This window comes from Psittacula echo, assembly GCF_963264785.1.
Source record: "Psittacula echo genome assembly, chromosome: 2".
In the NCBI taxonomy this organism is placed as follows: Eukaryota; Metazoa; Chordata; class Aves; order Psittaciformes; family Psittacidae; genus Psittacula; species Psittacula echo.
Genome location: NC_137737.1, coordinates 126,514,617 through 126,534,852, shown reverse-complemented (window position 1 = coordinate 126,534,852; position 20,236 = coordinate 126,514,617). Strand labels below are relative to the sequence as shown.

The 20,236-nt window shown below is 37.6% G+C and overlaps 1 protein-coding gene across 3 annotated transcripts in view; it reads left to right on the top strand.

Annotated features, from left to right (window-relative positions):
• Positions 1 to 20,236, top strand: part of NCOA2 (nuclear receptor coactivator 2) — a 125,540-nt gene that overhangs the window by 14,177 nt on the left and 91,127 nt on the right. For 2 of the 3 annotated variants that reach the window (XM_080611029.1, XM_080611026.1), the window contains exon 1: positions 15,241 to 15,866. The exons of the other annotated variant lie outside the window; for it this stretch is intronic. The gene's annotated coding sequence lies outside the window, so the exon portion shown is untranslated. Of the gene's footprint in view, positions 1 to 15,240; positions 15,867 to 20,236 lie in introns of those variants that run through there. 3 annotated transcript variants of the gene reach the window in all.

The window sequence follows — 20,236 nt, the reverse complement described above, 5'->3', positions numbered from 1 at the left end:
ATTTCTTTTTGGAGACAAATTGTATTCATTTTAGCCATGCCCATACCTGCAGCAAAGAGCTGCTAATGAAAGCTTGAAGGCACTTAAAGAGCTCAGTGACTTCTTCCACAGGAGTTTAATCCGGTCACACAAGATTTTGAAACTTTCCTGGTTGTTAAAATACAGTGAAATGAAAATTACTCTTCTCAGATGCCAAACAGCACACCCTGTCCTAGACTAATTCCTTCTACAGTTTTCCAATCCCCCCCCCACAAAATAAGAAAACCTACCAAAAACCCAAACTTCAAATAATTTTAAAATACAACCCGTGCAGCCCTCTCTTTTTGCTGATGATCAGCCTGTGGATATCCAGGTTTGAGCCACACTCAAAATTTGCCTGAACCCAGCTCATCAGAGGAGGCTCATGAGTCCTGGTGCTGCCCTGTGCTCCCTGCTGAGGCCGAGCTGCAGGCGTTACAGCCAGCCTCTTCCAGAGATAGTGGGTTGGCAGTTACCCAGCAGATCTTGATAAAACATAATTCAGTAATCTTAATCTAAAGGTAATCGTGTAGTTCTTTAACGTGAGGTGGTTGTCTGTTGTATTAATGATTTGTATGAATTAGGGCTGTTTGCATGACAACTACTCCTCCTGGAAGAAGGGGCAGTTATTGCCGGCTTTCTGCCTGATAGTAATCAACTCCATAGAGGTATTCTGGATTTCTTGTAGTTGGGAGATGCAAAAGCAAAAATAAGTCTGTAGAGAAAAAAAAAGTTCTTAATATATGGAGTAGAAAGGAAAAGGAATTAAGGAGATTGTTTTCATACTTAAGAAAGACAACAGTTTTATCCAGTTATGTTATTCCAAACTCTTATTGAAGTACAAAAGGTATTGAAATGTTATTACTGAAATATTAGTGAAACGGTATTAAAATATTATGGGATTATTCCCGTAGTTTCATTGATTAAAATAGAAACCTAATTGCGGGACATGTACTTTTCACAGCTCTTTTGTAAATAATAAACTAACTAGTTTTGTATGCCAGTAACTGAAATGCCTCCAACAGTTATAGCTACTCAATAAATACCCTGTATGCTTCTTTAAAACATAAAGCATTTTAACACATCAACCAAAGTGAGAGATATATTAAAACTTTAACCAGTGACGCATGCTTTATAGTCCCTGCATATTCTTTTAATTCTGATCATTATTTCTTTGCACAGTATAGCAGAGACTGTTGTGTTTCCTAATCATTGCTGGAAATAAAATAGTTAAATGACTGTTCTAGTATCACTCAAAGCTAAGTACGAAGGTTTCCATTATAAGTTGCACAAAAAGTTCTTATCTACCCTCTGGTAAGTAGGTGAAACGCCTGTATGCAGTATGTGTAAGCTTAGTTTCCTTTCAATGTTATCTAAATACCTAATGAGTTTTCCTATGTATGTGCTCTGAAAGAGTAACTGACAGAAGCTGTCATTTCTTAGACTGCATTTCACATACAGACGTAAGTAAAGCAGTATGTGCTCTTTCTGCTCCCAGAAGACAACTTTCAACGCCTGGTGGAATCTTTCCTTGTCCTATATCAAATCACTGCTCACCTGTGGCAGTACTTATCTGATCTAACTTGAGTTTGAAATGAGTGTGGCAAGAGTGAACCATTACCTCTATACCAGTAATATTCAGCTTGCTACAAGTGAATTAGTGTCACAGGAATGTTCTGGATGTTGAGAAGTTCTTAAATTGTCATTAAACCATTGCATAATCATTACAAATAAATGAATACATGTATTAGAGTTATAGTATAGCACAGTTATTTGCATGCTGCTCAGCAAGCTAAGTGCTGGCTGTGTAACTGGACAATAAAAGTAATAATTTGCCCATACAGATCTAGCTAAAATAACGGTTTTCCCTGATACATTTCAGTTGCTACTGGAAGAGTAGACAAGGTGCAGGTTTACACTGAGTACCAAAATTAAGGTGAAATATTTATTACAAGAAAGTGTTGAATCTGGCTTTCTTCATTTGTAAAGGAGTTGGGAACTCTGTAGGAGTTAGGATCTTATGAAGATCACCGGTCCCGAGGTGTGTGATCTTCTAAGAGAGATTTTCTCTTCAAACATGTACTCAGCTAAGCCATGGAGATCACTGGCTTTGCACAACATACATGACATAACAAATACCTTGGGATGGGGGGGAAGGGACATTCATTTTCTGTAGACACAGGAATTGGGTTGATATCTGCTTTTAGCTGAAGAGGCAGGAATGTGATTTTTGTGCCCCCCGTTGACTCAGGGGAGGTTTTGACCTCCTGACAGTCAGTCCCAAGGAGCAGCAGGAGCACTGGTAGGGTGCAGATTAGTGAAAGCTGATTGGCACCAAGCACCAGCCCTTCCCGTGTTTGTAGATGTGACCACTTACAACTAATAAGCTTAAAATAATTTCCGTTTAAGCACAGGTGGTGAAAGTAGTAGTAGCGAAAAAAAAAAAAAAAAAAAAAAAAAAAAGAAAGGTAAGGAGCTTAAATACAAGGAAGGTATGGGGCAAATGGTAGTGAACCATGTGCTGTGTGTCGCAATTATGATTGTCCAGCTCCTTCTGCAAGGGGGGTTGTGTTCATCCCAGCCCTTGCTGCTGATATTCCTGTTTACACATCAGCTGTAGGGGAATCGGAGGCTGAACTCCACCAAGAAACATTACTTATCTCTCCATTACATTAAAATATTTTTGCAGTATGGCATAAATTTCAAGACTTTTGACAGCTTCTGGTAAATCCTGCATAGGGATTTTTTGATGACATATGCACATTTCATTCTACTGGCTGAAGGACACCATTTGTGCAGAGGAATAGATTCAACTTGGTCTTCCAAATGAGCTTTTTATTTTTGAAATCTTAAAAAATTCTCTTCTCTAAACTATACTGCTTTACTGTGGATGACTTGATCGGAAAATAGTACATGCCTCCCTGCCTCCTTTGCATTTGTTACCTAAATGGTGTAAACTCAGCTTGGAGAGGTTTGGAAGAAGAAAAGGATTTAAAATGATTCCCTTCTAATTAATCCCAGGAAAATTCTGGTGAATCTGTCTTATCAGTGCATTGCTGTATGTCTTTTAAGTCCATTTCATTCCGATAGCATAGACAAAGATCTTGTTGTTTGATGTTGGGTCTTTTTTCTGCAGCGATACTTTGGTTTGTCAATAGCCAGGTTTTGGGTTTATCTCATTTTAGTACATGCACAATAAGGAGTGTGTGTGGTTTCTGAATTTGTTTTTTTTTTGGTTTTTTTTTTGGGTTTTTTTTTTTTTTGTTTGTTTGGGTTTTTTTGTTTTTTTTTTGTTTTTTTTTTTATTGAAAGCTTGTTTTTTGTAAAGGAAACATTCCAGTGGTAGTGTTAGTCAAATCTAGCTTTGAAGTGCTGACCTTTTATGAAAGAGTGTTTTACTACCAATTGTTATAAGCCAGTGGTGATAACAGTAGTGATAATTTTTTTCCCCTTTAAAATATAAATCTTTGGTTTGTTTAAACATCATGTTATTTGAACAGAGTAAGCTCGCTCTGTGGCAGATTATAGTATGTTCTTTCTTTGGGGAAAAGGAAAAAGAAACAAATACAAGCAAAGCAAAGAAGCAACCCAAGGCTTATTTCTTTGTTATCTTTCTTGGCTAACACAGAAGAACCTTGGTTCCTACTACTGCTGCACTTCACAGGGCAGTTGAACAGATTATTTTATGTTCTGTATGCTTCTAAATTCTCAGCAGTGAGACAACATAAAGACTCCATCTGAAAAGTAAAGAATATTCTGATCTTACTCCAAGAAAGCTTTTACATATAATCTTTATAGTTAAGGAGATGAATGGAGCCTTGGATTTAATGTTAGGTAAGACAGTTCAGAGAACTGCAAGATTAACTCTTTAATCCAAAGCATTATTACTGTGGTGATAACTAGCAAACTGTCTTCCCACTGTGGTGCAGTCTCATAAATACTCTCACATTTATGTATCAGTTTGGGGTTGCAATTAAACAGTTTTCCATACAAAACTTTTTGCACATTTGTGTTTTATTATTTTTCAGCCACTTCTTAGCTCATGGAATTATGAAAGAATATCTGAGATTGCCTAGAATTTTTGATGTGGCTCAGTTCTGGTTCATACAGATTTAGTCCTAATAGTGTATCTGCTTCTGGTAAAGTTGCTATAACTAGAATCACTCTTTCTAAAATGAATAATTTTCTGGTTGAAGTGTCTACAAGGTGCCATAAAATCAATATCAGAAAGTAATCTACTGAAGTACCTCTCTGTACAATTCATGTAGTAGTATACTACAATTGCTACTACTTTCTTCAGGCCCAGTCTGGTATCTGATATGGTCTCCAGGAAATTCTCAGTGTGAAAGAGGACAGATTTGATCCCTGTTTAGCAGATTCTGACAGCTCTGCCCATGGAGCCAGTACCCTTTCCAGGATGTTTGCACAAGTTGATTATGGAGCATTTCTGTACTGTCCTAGTACCACATTCCTAGAGTTAGTAATTTTTTCTTTCTCCCCATGAATATATTTAGACTTTCTATTTGAAAAAGAGCTAACATCCATTGTGCTTTCTCATATGTCTTGTTGAAGTTCAAGGCAGTATCTGACTGTAAATTGCGACCTGAGTTAAAAAGGTAGCATGCCTGGTATTACCCATATACACCTGGCTTACTGAATGACCTTGAATAGGTCATTTTATGTCTCTGTTCATCCTGAGATCTATAAACTGCTCATAATAAAACATATATCCACCTTTGCAAAAGCTCTTTGAAATCCATGAGTAAAAGGTGTCCCATAAGGTCAAAATATGAATTATTTATTGCTACATGACATGCACAGCATGCAGACCGTAGGGTTATAGAAATCCTGTCGGTTCCTTTTCCCCCTGAGAATAGAAGTCATACCTTCAGAGCTCTCCTTAGAGAAGAAGTATTTGTTGTATGAAATCTGATATAATCTTTAGGTGTATTAGTGTGTGATAGTATTGAAACTTTGGTATCTCCAAGGAGCTGGTTTCAAGTGTTAATATTCAGCTTCCTCTGACAAGTACAAATGCAGTTTTCAAAGTAATAAACATTTTTAAAATAAAGAATGAATATGAGAAGATTAGAAAGAATAATCAGAGGTGGGGAGAATATTGGCTTTTGAATCAGGGAATTAGAATTTCATAGCATCAAAATTGTTGTAGGGTTACTACAGGGTAACAGATCACTTGACTTCCAGATAATTACTAATACTCACTATTATCCATTTCCTGATATTTGAAATGCCAGCCGTATGCTTTGAAAGAAACTGATTTTTTTTAGTATGTTACCTAGGGTTTATAGTAGGCCCTATTTGTCATCCAAGTATATAAAGCAAAAAAACCCTGTTCTCTGCTTACTATTTCTAGCATTTATTTTACTAATGTAGGTGTGTATTGTTCAAGATAAGATATATATATATGCACACACATATATATATACACCCACATATAGGTAGAAACAAAATTATGGAAAGCAAGAATAGCCATGTTGCAAGACAGTTAGGAATTTATACTTCAATGTGAACATCTTCAACTGTACTTTGAAATCAGTATGCAACCAGCACAGATTTTGGAGAACTGGTATACAAGCGGAGATATGCTACTTCAGTAATTGGGTTTCTCAGTATCAGTTTTGGACTCTGAAAGAGTTTAAGGGATGGTCTTAAGCAGAGGCATTGAAATCCAAAATCCATGACATTAGCATAAACTTGAAGTGCTTGGCTTTTAATCCAAGTCCAAGTATTAGGTCAGAATTTTATTCAGCTAAATCAAAAAAAGCCTTTAACTATTTGGGATGGGCCCAGACTTTTCAGTACTAACAGTAGAGGCAAGAGGGTTCTTGCACAGATTTTAAAACTCCCTTGGGGGGTAACAAGACTCCTGGATAACTTTGGTTCTCTACTTCACTATTGGATGAAGTGCAGTTTTACAGCTGAAGTCATGTCTGGTTGGAAAGACTGGGGAGATATTACTGGAAAGGAAATTGTGATGGAAGCAGTGTTATGCCTACGTAAGAGATTTTTGAAAAAATTGATTGAAGAAAAATTACCTCTACATGTCTTTATACAGTTGGTTTAGAGGATTGTACTTTAAGGCCCTAGTAAATTGTCTGGTTAGAAGGAGCCATCTGCTTGGAAGTATTTCCCTTCATGTTGCCTTCCATCTTGGTTCTCTTCCATTATTCTTTAGCATCATTTTGGTTGTTCTATGTATTTATTTGTTCTTTCATCTAGCACTTTTCACAGCTGTGAAGTCTAAGGACCTTGCTGCTCTGATTTTTCTTATCTGCCCAAAGCTTCAATTCTGACAGCGGCTGAGGTACTGCAGGCTAAATATTAATAAAGATAATTCATCTATACAAACTTACATATAGCAGAGATATTAAGTGAGTGAGACGTATTAAAGATTGCAGGGACCCTGTGTCATGGAGGCTTCCTAAGTACTTAAAACCTAATATCACTTCCTCTTCTTTTTCCTTATCCTTCTCAGTAATCTCCATTGCAAATACAAATATTAGTGTCAGTGATATGTAGGGGTATAACTGTCTCAGTATTCCCTTTGCGTGTTTTTCCCTCTTGTATTATGAAATATTTGAACTCATAAAATAAAATTGCCATCACAGAAGGTTTTTTAAAACCCTGCTTTAATAGAGAAGAACAACACTGCAGCCAGGAGCAGTAATCTCTCTTGTATGGCCTGGTTTTCTAAAGTTGAGACATTTTAAGTCATCCTCTTACTTAGTCCCCAATGCATCAGTCATTACTTCCACTGATGGCTCTCCCCTGTTGCTTCTCTCAAAAAGTGTTCACACGTATACCCTTCCTCAGTGCCAATTAGTATATGCCTATATATAGTATGGACAGGTAGCATATTCAGAATTGTGTTAAATCCAGAGTCTCCAGGCAGCAGGTAATTTAAGAAATTGCATCTCTCTTTGTTAATAGGGGCATAGATTTGCCATCCTTTATTGGCTTCTTTCCATGCTTTTTAAAATTTCTTTTACTTTAGATATATCTACCTACTGATTTGGAAGGGCTTACATTTCTGGATGGTCATCACTGTATGTTGCACCCACTCCCATGTAAGATTAAAAGAATGAAAAAGGTGGTGGTTTTTTTCAAAGGCTTTTCAAGAAAAAAAAAAAGCATCCTTCAGCTGCCCACTAATACCTTAATTTTGCTTAAACAGTAATATTTATAGCATATTTATAATATTTATAACAGGAATAATTGAGGCCTTGGGTGGCATGGTTTGGTGGGAGGTGTCCCTGCCCATGGCACGGGGGTTGGAACTAGATGATCTTAAGGTCCTTTCCAACCCTAACTATTCTATGATTCTATCAGCAAACACTTGCAGTGTTAAACATGCTTATAAACTCCAGTTTGAGAACAAAACTCCTTTTAATATTAATTAATGGCTTTTGTTCACTTAAATTGTGTTATATCCTCCCCTGGTAAGCTGTTGTCTGGGAGAGCAAAGTGACTGTCCCTGAACCTTGTCTCTGCTGAGCTAAGTTAGAAGGAATTTCCAAAATCTGAGTAGCTATCAGAATGTCTGGGTAGATGTTCCAAAACAACAGCATTCCAAACCCACAACTCCCAGCACATGTATTAAAGAGAAAATCATCCTTCAATGTCCAAGGCCGTAGACAGCCTTAGCAGTCAGATTTAGCACTGCAGTGTCGTATCTAAATCAGCTGCTAAAAATGCACATCCTAGAACAAAACCGCAAGATGGTCTTGAAATGTTGTTCAGCAACATTGTGGCTGGATTCCACGTGGACAATGATATTGGCCGTACACTTGGTCCTGAAGGTGGCCCTGCGGGGCGTCCTGCTTCTCAGAGGGAGCTGCAGTTTGGAGGCACAGAGCCTCCAACCATCAGTTCTCTCCCCATTGCTTTGGGTGTCTGTTGGCTTGTGGTTGGCTTTCTGATTTTGCAAGCCATATAAGACTTTATGACCAGATTATTTTACAGATCATCTCTCTCTTCTTTTGCTAAGCTATGCTGCTGTTGAATATTCTCTATGAGGCCTTTTTATCTTGATGTGTTGCATGCCCTGCCTATTTTCTCTGTAGTTTGGGGAAAGTAATTGCACAGGAGAAAGGACAGTTAATTCCAGGACTTGGCTGATCTCTTCTCAGAAGGATACCCTCTTCACTCAAGGTAAATGGCTTATATAATGTTAGTATTATTACGTTATTAACTTGCAGCTTAGAAAATGTGGGTTCTTAAGAACCTAGGACAGGCAATTTGTAAAAATCTAAATAACTCATAAATTGGATATTAAAGATGATTTGCTAAGGGTTTTAAGAAGTAGTCCTGTGAACTGTGAAGTACTGTAGTTCAAGATGAGAGAGTCATGATAACCATGTGTTTGAAAGACGAAGATGGGAGTCTCCTTGCCAAAAGCAAAGCATGACAATGTGTTCTTCTAAACTTGACTTTTCTCCTCATTTAAGTGACCTTGTATAATCTTGTGCTTCAGTACAACACGCTGAAGTCCATATTGTTGATATTTTTGTTAGACTGAGTTAATGCTTTTGAGATTGCTTTTGTGGAAAATTCAAAATGTTTAAACGTGGTACAGGCCACTAATTTTACGCTGCTGGAAGATCTTTCAGTTGGTAGCAGTTGTAAAGCGTCTGCCATCTATTTACAAAGATTGAGTCTGACTTTAACTTTTCATATTGATGTACAATATAACATCAATGTGTGTGTGTAGAGATTTTCGGGATGGGACAGGTTTTGCTATTTGTGCTAAAAATTTCAGATTAAAATGATTGAGCTGTATGCTGTTTCTGAGCCTTTCCCTTCAGTTATACATGTGCACCTACTTTGCAGTTCATTTTAGGAAAAACCTATAACAAGGAGAAGTTGAAACATAGGTTTCTGTTTTGGAATTTAGTGTGTTGAACTTTTCTCTTAAGAGTTAGCAATAGACCAAGACATGTTTCCTCTTTTATCACAGACTTTAATATTCAGTGCTAACCACATTGGGGGTTATTTGAGATAGTGTAGCATTTCTGCTCAGAATTAGGTTTCTGTTAGAATGTTACATATTGTTTCTGCTGCAAATTACTTGTATACCTAAATTTTGCTTTTTCTCTATTTAGATGAATTGAGCATTCATTATCTTCCATGTTTTAGAGCTGTCATTTGTTATTACTGGCCCTAGTAGCAAACCTGCACTTTAGTTGGATGAGAAGTGAACATGTCAGGTTTATGTTGAACAAATAACTGTCATTTGTTTAAATATTCCTTAATACCTTACATTCAGTGATTGCCATTGTATTAGCACAAGGGGGTTTTTTTATCTTTTGCCTTCACCAAGTGAAATTTTGAGTTTTTCGATTTTCACAATGCTTCAGTTAAATCTCAGTTTTGTTGCATCAACCTCATTATAGAAAGGAGCACATACCAATTGAGGTTGGTTTTTATTTCATATCAGTGTATTTAATTATTTTATTGTAAATCAAATTAATTCCAGCTGCTGCTGCTTCTTCTTTCACTTTTGTTTTACTTGGTAGGCTGCAGTCTCTGCCTCCTCAAATAGTGTTATCTCTTGACAGCCCTTGTAGTTTTCCAGGAATATTTGTACTTCGGCTCAGTTAAACAGAGATTTTTTCATGGTTCTGCCTGATACTGATAGAAATTATCACTACAACACTTTAAAACTCTTAGTAGAAAAGCTAACTTTCTTTAGTTTTTCTTCTGTACCTCGTATCATCCACTGATATTATAGATGTTTAATAATACTAAAATCTGGGGCATGATCCTGCTTTACTGTGTACTGAATTCCGAATGGTTAAAGCAAGAGGTCAGTCCTCTGTGTTTACCATTCATCAGTGTTTACCTTTATCACTGTTTACTGTTCAGAATTTCCACTGACTTACTGCTGTTTGACATGTTAGTAAGATTTGGCTAGAGTGGATGATGCAGCATTAAATTAGCTTATTATTTATTCTCAAATTTGTAAAGAGCTACTGTCCCTGTTTCAGTTTTCCCATGTGAAGCTAGTTTTAATGGGTAGCATCTTCCTTCTTCAGTGAGGTCTCTTAGAGGCATGTGAAACCCCAGAATTTCAGCATCTGCCAGATACAGTCTCTGTTTCCTCATGTGAACTGGCTTTTCAAATGCACAGCAATGTCTGCAAGCCACTGGCAGTTAGAAGACAACTACTGAACACAAATGAAACATGAGATTTTTGTGACTTACTGAAAATGTTAACTTTCTCTTCAGAGAGGTCTAGGAGAAGAAACCCATGTATTTGTCATCGGGTATGGTAATTTGCTGTATCCTGAACTAAAGGTAGAGGTCCTACTTGCATTAAACACAACAGCAACTTTCTGTTTCAAGGAAAACCACAGGCAACTGATCAAATCTTGCTGAGTTCACACAGCGTTGCTGTTATGGCTAGATGGAGTGTTACACTATGCTGCCCTCCCTGGTTACCAGAGACCATGAAATTTCACTAAATGATTTCTTCCTTAATCCTCTACCTTGATTAAGTCATATGCTGTCATTTAGAAATATATTTGTTTGTAGATGAGACTCCGTGAGAGAAAACTTTACCTTATCCTTGAATGAATTAGTATGATTTGGTTTTCCTGTTAATAATAAATATTTTCTAGTCTGAACTTCTGTCTAATTTAAATCTCAGCCATTGAATCTTGCCAGCTGTTGGTCTGCAGATTTTGGGAACCTTTTATTGTCAGAAGTCTTTTCCCATGTAGGTTTTTCTGTGCTGGGATGAGGTGAAATAATGAGTTCGAGTTGATTTTAAAAATATATTCACTGAAAGGCACAATCTGTACAGCTGAAAGCAATTTCTTGTAAAAAAAAAACCACCCAAAACCCAACAAATACCCCTCCCCCCAAAACACCCAAACCTGCACTTTTCATAATTTAGCTACATTCTGTTAAAAATGGATGGTAGCACTAGATGTTACTGCATTCATGTAATGTGTTTTGTTACTACAGCATTTATTTCTTTGCTGTGGTATTTCCATTCTGTTTTTTTCTGGTTGCTCAACTTCCTGTGCTGGATTCCTCTTGTGTGCTCTCAGTGCGGATGGAAGCAATGTGCTGTCTTGGACTTGTCTTTTTGTGGGTTGAGGCCCATCCCCACCAGAAAGCACCTTGCTGCATATAACCTATAGAGAGCACTACCAAGCACCTCAAGGCAGAGACTCTGAGAGGGGATCTGAACACTTTTTTAGTTTGCAAGAGGAAAAATAGTTGAGCTATTTTAGTTGAGCTAATGGAGCTGACCATTTCTTTTCTTGTGTGCCTTCTTCATTAAAGGTAAGGGAGTGAAGCAGTAGATATTTAAAAAAGAAAAAGAAAAGGAAGGAATCACAACCAACCATTACTCAAAAATCTCAGTTAACCATAGTCATCAAACCTGTATTAAAAAAAAAAGAAAGAAAAAAAAAAAGCTCAGTTGTCAATGGACATGCCCACACAGAACTTAATTGCTATATATAGCGCAAACCGCAGTATTGAATTCTCCAGTCAGATATTGCAGAAACTTGCACACAGAATACTTCAAGTGGGTGGCTGGGTGCACGCTTATGAAGTTATGAGAGCCTTTGTAAACTGTGTTCAAGAAGCGTGGAAGTTTTCATACTACAAGGAGAAGTCAGCTGCAAAATCTTGAGAGACTGGGAAAGGAGGGGAAACATTTTCATTGCCCTCAACGGACAGAAATCACAAGGTACTTAGCACTGTAGGTGTACGTCTTGTTAAGACAGAGACTGATTGTGAGAAATGCCCAGTCCTCCAAATTCCAGTGGAAGTACATTTGGTACGATTCTTGTGTCCCTCAAGAGAAGATTCAAAGGTCAGAAAACCAAGAATTATTTACTTATATGTACTTACCTATTTATTGTATTTGTTTTTCCTCAGCTGGTGACAGAAAAAGAATAATCTGCTTGGTTTTCAAGTAATGGTCAATTAGGAGCTCCTGAACTGGTAAAAAGTCAACAGGTTTCCAGTTTTGATGTGAAAACCCAATCAGTTTTGTTAGTGTTCAGATAGAGGGATTTTTTAAAAATTGATGTAATATTTGAAAATTGTATGCTTGCTTCTACATTATTGAAATGTAACACATGAAAAATAATTGTACTGTCTTTGTTCCTGACCTGAGCGGCAATATCCTTATTGTGCTTCTTGGCAGTCAGTCCTAGTAGTTTCTGCTTGTTGTTCTCTGTGCCGGTGTGGGGCATTGCCTTTCTAGTCTTTCTCACAGGCAGTATTTAAGGCTGCCTATTCAGCTTTCCTAAAAGTCAGTGGCCTCTTGCCTTGAATAAAGCCTAGTGAGTCAGCTTTGTAATCTTTCAAATACATCTTGAAGTGTCTTACTTTTCTGCAGTGTAAACAAGGGCCAGCGCTACAGCTGGCAACTATGGTACCCCCTTTGAGTACTCGAAACTGAGAGGATTGAAGGATTATGAAGGTAGAATTTGATCATCATGGATATGGTATAAAGGGTGAGGGAAGGGACTGAAAAATCATGCTTTGGTATTAAAAAGACTGAAAAGATGTGTTGGGATTCCTTTACTAATCCTTGCCTCAGGTGCAGATGTGTTAGAAGAAGGGCAAACAGCGTGATAGTGTGTGGTATGTCCTCGCCTCTGCCCAATTCACTCTTTCCTAAGAAAAAATAAAGAAGAATAAAACACAGGCTCCAGAGAACTGTGAAATGCGTGCAGTGAAAGCAGTTTTATGCTTTGTCAACTTCAGTTATTTTATCATGTTAAAATACAGATTGTGAATGTTGTAGTGAAGGTACAGCTTCCCTCTTGCCTACTGCAAAGCCACCTGTGGCTGGGCGAACAATAGGAAGCATCAATGAAATATATTTCTGAAAGAAATCTTAGATGAACCTCTTCTGCTGTGTAAGATGTTTGTAATAGGAAAAAATCTGTATTGTCAGATTTAGTTTCAAAGGTCACCTGCTCATGCCCAAATTCTGTGTACAATTCTTGTGAAACTCTATTTAGAAGAAAACAACAATTCTGTCGTTACCGTTGGAAGCCTGTATCCTCTCCCTGGTAAAAGCAAATAGCCTTTCCTCCTTTGCAGTTGCAGATTTCCTTATTTATATTCATACTAGTGATTTCTACCAGGAATATTTTTTCCACTCATTTCTTCTTTCCTATTTTTTTTGTGTAGGATCAGTCTGTGCACTGCAGTAGTATATTCCCTCTTCTCCATTTGCTTTATCTGTACTCTGTTCTTCACTAAGCAATCAACTTAACAACATCTGTATACTTTCACTGCTTTCAGTCTTCAGTTCGTATTTCTGTTCATATACAAGCACCCTTTTCTGTCACCTCCTTTTTACTTACACTTAATTCCTTTCTAGCACTGTAATTACTGTATTTGTGCTCACCATATTGTGTTGTCTTTGCATTTCTCATCTTATGATTCTTGTAAATATCAGCAGTACAGTTCTAGCTATGGTATCTGACTTGTATGTTCCCATTTTTTATGTTTTCCTTAGATTTGTACTTCACAAGTGATGTAATTTGTGTGTGTGTGTGTGTTCTTGTAAAAGCTCATTTTCCTTCTGGTGGTTCTCTATTAATATATTTTTTGAATATCAAAGATGTTTTCTGTAATCTTCACAGGTTTTTCCACATTTATGTAATTTTCCAATTTAAATAGTACATTTGATGTACCTTTCTTCAGCTAAGGAATTACTATGGAAAATGGAATTGACAATGTGTTTTAATAAAAGGATAACAAAGCAGTTCACGTGCTACTGGGCTTAAAGTTATGTGTAGCTCTGAATAATGTTCATTTTGCTCTATAGTGTGGTGCTTTGAGATGGAAGAACATACTTGCGACTGGCAATAAAAAAGATCAGTGTGTATGTTTTACTACTGAATATAGTGTATTACATGGTGTCCTTACGGAACCATATTACTTCCTCCTGGACTGAGGATCTTTCTCACAGATTCTCTCTAAAGCATGGAAAAGGGAGGAGTGGAAAAGAGGATTTGTGGTGCTGCAGAAAGGAGCCCCATTCCTGCTCCGTTCCAGCTTCCATGCAGCAGAAAGATTGTGCCTCAGCTTTGATTGTAGCCTTGGAGCAGGGAGGGATTCCCTCAGAGCCTTGGACAGGTCCACTTTCCAGAGTAAAGCTGTCCCTAGGGAGAGGAGTAAACAGATGGTGATGGGGCAACATTGGCAAACAGGGCAGCCACTGTTTCCTTATAATTTCCACTTTATCTTCCTATAAGTAAACCCACAGTCTCTAACTTTTCCAGTGTCTGGATAAACTGTGAGTTTATAATCAACATTGTTTATAAGGAGAATAGTCTGGTGTACTAGGAAAAAATGGAAGTAGAAGGAGAAAGGAAGATAATTATTTTTCTTCCTCAGATTGGAAAAGAGTAGGTACAAAGTTGTTTTTGTGGGCTTGAAAATTACTTTAAAATACTTCATCCGCAGCTTGCTCAAACAGTTTGCAAAGCCCAGTGCTGAAATGTCATGTAGAAGGCTGCGCTGTGTGCCAAGGTAACAGGTAAATGGTGTGCCAGCCCAGAAGGAGAAAGGTTTGTTCTGCTTTCAGTCTGTGGAATATTTCAGTGAAGGAAGGACAGAGCAGAATGTTTGTCTGTATACTTTGCCTTTTAGAAGCAGGAAGCCTTCTGAACAGGGCTTGGCACTCAGGAGGGATGGGAACTCTGAAGCTGAAGCTTAGGTAGGTTTCCCCACTAGGGAGTGTATTTAAAAAATGCTTGAGATGTTTGTCAGGATACTGAGTTCAAGCAAGATAAATGATGTTACTTCAAAAAGGCAGTCTCACTGGAGGTTGTGGTGCAGGTAATTTGTTATTTGTGTTTTTATATTATTTGCAGGAGAGTTGGGTGCTGGGAGAGGTTGAACCATAGGATGTTGCTGAGAGAAGAGTATCTATTGCAGCAGAACTAAAATTACAGGCAAAAATAAAAAAAGAAAGTCCTATAGGGGGAAAAGAGTAATTCTAGCACGCCAGCTATTCCGCACTGAGCATGCTTAATATTCAGTTTAGTCTCATATGACATGTTTATGATCAGTGTGTGTGCCTCAATGAAGGCACTGCCTAAAAATGTATTTGTTAATTAGTTTTGATGCAAGAAGTATTGAGAACACATGTATTCCTCTTCTTCACTGGCTGCAGAGTTTGCTTCTCGATAGAGGAACATGCAAAATGATTTCAAGTGTGCTGGATTTGGGTTTCTCCTGGAGTTGTACCCTTAAAATCAGCAGAAGGGAGGGAGGGGAGGTACTCTGTCTATTATCATCAAGCTCTGCTAATGTAGCCCGGGCACCACGTGACTGCAGAAAAGGCTATTATCTCAATGAAAAGGAAACTGCTTTTTAGAGCAGCAACAGAACAGAAGCAGGAGGAATTTTCGAGTACTCCACCATGCTGGATTGTCAAAGGGGGATCTCTCTGATCAGCAGTTAGGGAAGGATTAACGTGGCCAGTTTGTCAGCTGTCATTAGAAGCAGATGACAGAGATGATAAGCTGCTGGTGCGCACGTCCTCACTCAGCATGTGCTTTGGTTTACATCAAGACATAACACTGGTTTGGATAATGGAGAGCTGATATTTTTAAGGCTGTAAATTTACTGGTAATTGTCTCCTTTTTTTTTTTTTTTTTTTTTTCCCCCTTCCTTTTTTTTTTTTTTTTTTTTTTTTCCCCTTTCCCCCCCCCCCCTTCCACTCCTGCTTTTAATAAAAAGCCAGTGTGATGGATGGGGAATTTATCTACATCTTGATCTGAAGACACAGAAAAACTAGTGAGATCTGCCTTCAACTGCAAAGGCTGGAAGACGACAAGGTGTGTTTCTGAAGTGCCGTGGCTTCATTGTTAGTGTTCTCTTTTTCCGTGTGCTCCTGTGTGTGCATCATAGGTGTCTGGGTGGGGGGAGCAGGGAGGGGATGGACAAGGAGGGATTGTGGGTTTGGAGGAGTGGGAGGAAGAGCTAATTTCTTTTGAGCAAGAGAGTTTAAAGATAATGTTTCTAAACAAAAAATACAACGAAATAATGTAAATTGGATTTTCTGGTTTCTGTAGTTTCCCCCTTTTTTATAGCTACAGGTGTACTTGTGGTTGCCTGTGACAGTTTTATGGGTTTATGAGACTAAATATATCTGAGTCAGTGCACAGGAAATATTTTTGTAAGCAAATTTTCTGGCATCCAGAATAACACACAAACCCATCTATATTTTCCCATTGTCAAGAGGAGGTGGAGCCTGAGAGTGTCTTTTTCATTGCAGTAATTACTGTTAAATATTCAGTAATTTCTACGCATATGAAAAAGTACAGAGTAAGTCAAACTGAGATATTTTTGCAATAAAGATTTCTCTTTCTGACCAAGAGCTTATGTAGACAAAACACACTGAAACATCTGTAGTCATTATATAACTTTCTCTATCCCCAGTCTTAATAGTTTTCTTTACAGGTATGTGATCCCATAAACGGAATGACATTCAGTTAATCTTCAGCCCTTGTATTTATCTCATGGTTATGCATGCTGATGTCATTAAGTATCTTGGCATGTTTACCTTTCTTCTAACCTTCGGAGGGCAACATTTAATGTTGCAGATTAATTAAATAATAATATCCCCTGAAAAAAGGGTATGGATAGTTACTTTTAGTCAGTGAAGATAGTATGCTGTCTCCCCTGCTCGGGAAGTTATTGCAGGCTTGTTGGCTTTATTTTCTTGTTGTACACAGCATTAAACCCAGCATTGCTCTTCACCTCACAGCGATAATACTAATCCCAGGCCACCAAAATAAAAAGATAAAATGAAGTGTTTGGTTTTGCATAGGATTACTCATTGTCACTTTGTTAGAATTTTGCCTCCAAACTTAAGGGCAGGATTGAGAAGATGCATAAACCGGATCATTACTGCAGTGCACTGTCAGTTTGCTTAAAGTATGTTTTCCCAGAATCATATTGAAATAGCAGTGGTGACTATCATGCTTAGAATCCATTTAATAATCAACTAAATACATACAGGAAATGCCATAGCTTATTTTATTTAGGACTTTGAAAAACTTGTGCTACTTTGAGATAGGAGGGGGGAAGGAAAATATTATTGTTTTTCAAATTAATGTAGTATGTGTTTGAAGAGACGTTATTTCATACTGTGAGAGCAGAGCCAGAACCGTAAGCAAGTTAGTGCTATTTATTTGCTTGTTCTCTTTTGTCTAGGTTTGATTATTTTAATTGCAAAATACCTACATTTTGATACAGAGGCCCGGGGCAGGTGGTGCCGTTGAGTAGAAGCTTGAGAGCCTGTCACGTTTGCGGCACCAAATGTCAAAGCCGCAAGAACAATGAAACTTCCTCTCTGCTTCTTGTGTTTTCTTCCTTAATTTCATTACAGAAGATCTAACAAGATAGTGGAGGCTGAGTAGTGCTTGCTCCAATGCTGGCACCTATGTTTGTAAAAAAATAGATTTTTGCTGTTTGTAAAGTCAGTATGATTTGCCTGACGCCTTTTAAGATGTGTTAAGGGGGGAGATTTGAGAAAATCAGCATTTTGTGCAGCCTGTGTTCTTCAGGTGGCTCTGTGTGCTCACAAAACTCAAATCGAGGTGTTTTCTTTCATAAATATTTTCTTACAAAAGTACAGTATATAGCAAGTATAAAACTTCAAGCACTGTCTTTGACCAGCGTCATATTGTTTGCCCACTCTTCTAAATCCTGTATGCTACTGTAATCAACAAATGACACTGGTAATGTTCAAAAGTTGTTGTGCTTTTTTTCCCTTTTTTCTTATATAAATCTTTTGTTGTTACTTCAGTAAGGTGAATTTCTAGTACAAGGGGGGAAGACATGACTGCATTGCAAAATATACCATGGTGTAAGGAAAAAGCCCATCTTGGAAAGCCTGAGCTAGAGAAGTACTTTGAAATATTTCATTTCACTCCAGAGTTCTTAGCGTGATATTTAATGACAAATGTCATTAGGAAGTCAACTGCCTGGTTAGATTTTGCGCTTCATTTAGTGCCATTTTCTTTATTTACTTAGACTAATAACATGGAAAAAACTGAGGAAAGGTGTGGAAACAACCTTAATTCTCAGAATCTACTTCATTAATAAATGAAATAAATACTATAGAATTGCCCCATAATTGTAATAAGAGGGGCTAAGGAGTGGGTCTACAAGCCAAGCTATCTGAGATGACTAAATGAAAAGACTGTTGATAATCACTGTACCTGAGAGGGAATCCTGGTGGAGTTGTTTTACTGCCTGCATTCCTCCTTAGCTTTCCTTACTTCCTTACCTTCACCTATGGCAGGCCTAGAAGGATGTCTGAATAGGACTGAAAATTATTATTTACTTATAATAAGCAGGTAAAACTTCAGTCTCTGAAGGTTTGATTTGAAAACCTGTGTCTTTCAGAAGTGGGCAACTCTCAGTATGCAGGAGTCTGTGGCTGACCCTGTGGGTAATTTCCCTGATAGCTGGAGTTCTACAGTAATGGATTGGGAAGGGCTGGTTGGGATATGAGGATACAGAATGTAAGGAAGATCACAGGAATTTGATGAAATCCTAAATGAAGAATCAAACCAAAAGTTTATGATAAATGCACTTAATTTGCAGTGTGTGTTGTACCTGAGTCTCCTCTTTGCTTTTCCTTTGTTCCCATTTCCTTTTCTCCCATGCATGCTGTCCCCAAAGAAACTTCATCAGGATACTGTAATGCTCTGATTTTCCATTCCTAATAACATAGACTGCTGTGATTGGGCAACCATCTAACACAAGATGCTCATGAAGACGCTTCTGTTAGAACTGCATGGTAATAAAATTATTTTTGTTGCTTTTCCTGAAGTTTTTCTGGGTATTCAGTCCAACTAGTTTAAATGGGTGTTATTTTTGACATTGGGGCAGTGTATTGCAGGTTTCTGGTCAACTCCTTCTATGAATGGAGTGGCTGTTTCATCCCCTGTTTAGTAATTATATTTCAAAATTAAAAATATTTGGAATATATGCTAATTCCTTCTTAGCACTTGTGAGTCTTCTTTACTATAAATGTTTTTATCATTAACACATTAATTTCAGTTTATTTTTACAAAAAAAATTAAAATGGTTGATAAAGAATATTCAACTTTAATAGTAGACTAAGTTTGTTTTCGTTGGGCTGCAGGATGCAAGCATAGGTGTGTCAGGCTCATGGAATGATTTATGTCCTAGAAAAGAAAGAAGTAACAGTTTGACATCTTGTAGTCTAGGAAGAAAAAAAATTGAAGCTTTGGTGAAGTCAGTGACAAAATTCTGATTTATTTCAGCTGAGTCCTGACTTCCCCTTACAACTCCTCAATTTTTTCCAGAATGTCCTTTCTGCTGTTAAAGGAGCTATGGTAAAGCTTGTCGGGTGTTGCCTGTAAGCATTGTGGAGGCTAAAGGTATATATGGATTTAAGAAGGAATTAGGCACAACTGAAGATAGGTTCATAGGAAGGAGGAGGGACAGCAACACCACAGCTAAGCTTAAACCATTGATTGTCAGAGATAGAGAAAGGAGATACCAGGGAGAAGGATCATTCTGCATCTGCCTTGTACTTTTTCCTAAGGCATCTGCTATTAGCTTTAATGACAGATCAGTCACTGTCTCTTTCATTTGACTCATGTAGCCACTCATATATGTTTTATTTGGTAACAGTCTATATTTATATATGCATGTGTGTATATACACACACACTTGTAGATGCAAAGCTTGTGTCCACAAGGTTTTATTCCTTGGCAGTTGTTTTCCTTTAAGATGTGTTAAAAATACAATTAAACTTTCATCTTCTTTTCTTACTGCTGGTTGCAGCAAATAGAATGAAGACTGACATGAAATCTGAAGTAATTAGTAATGGGTGTTTATGTTCACAGATCAGTTTTTAATCTCATGGATGTATTAAGAATGTATTTTATTAGGGTGTACAGGCTACTATGGACATTTAATTTTTATCAAGTTAATGGTACTTCATGAGTGTTTGGAAGACACTTGTGTGGTCTCTGACAGAGTTTATTCTATTAATTTTGATTTTTGTGCTTAGTAACAATGTGCAGACTTAGTACTCTCAATGGCTTTGCCAAGAGTTTAACATACATCTAATGTACACCTGTATTACGTACAAAACTGTAATTCAGCATGTTGGGAGATGATACAAGTGTAGTAGTTCATGCATATAGCTGTGTTCTCTCAG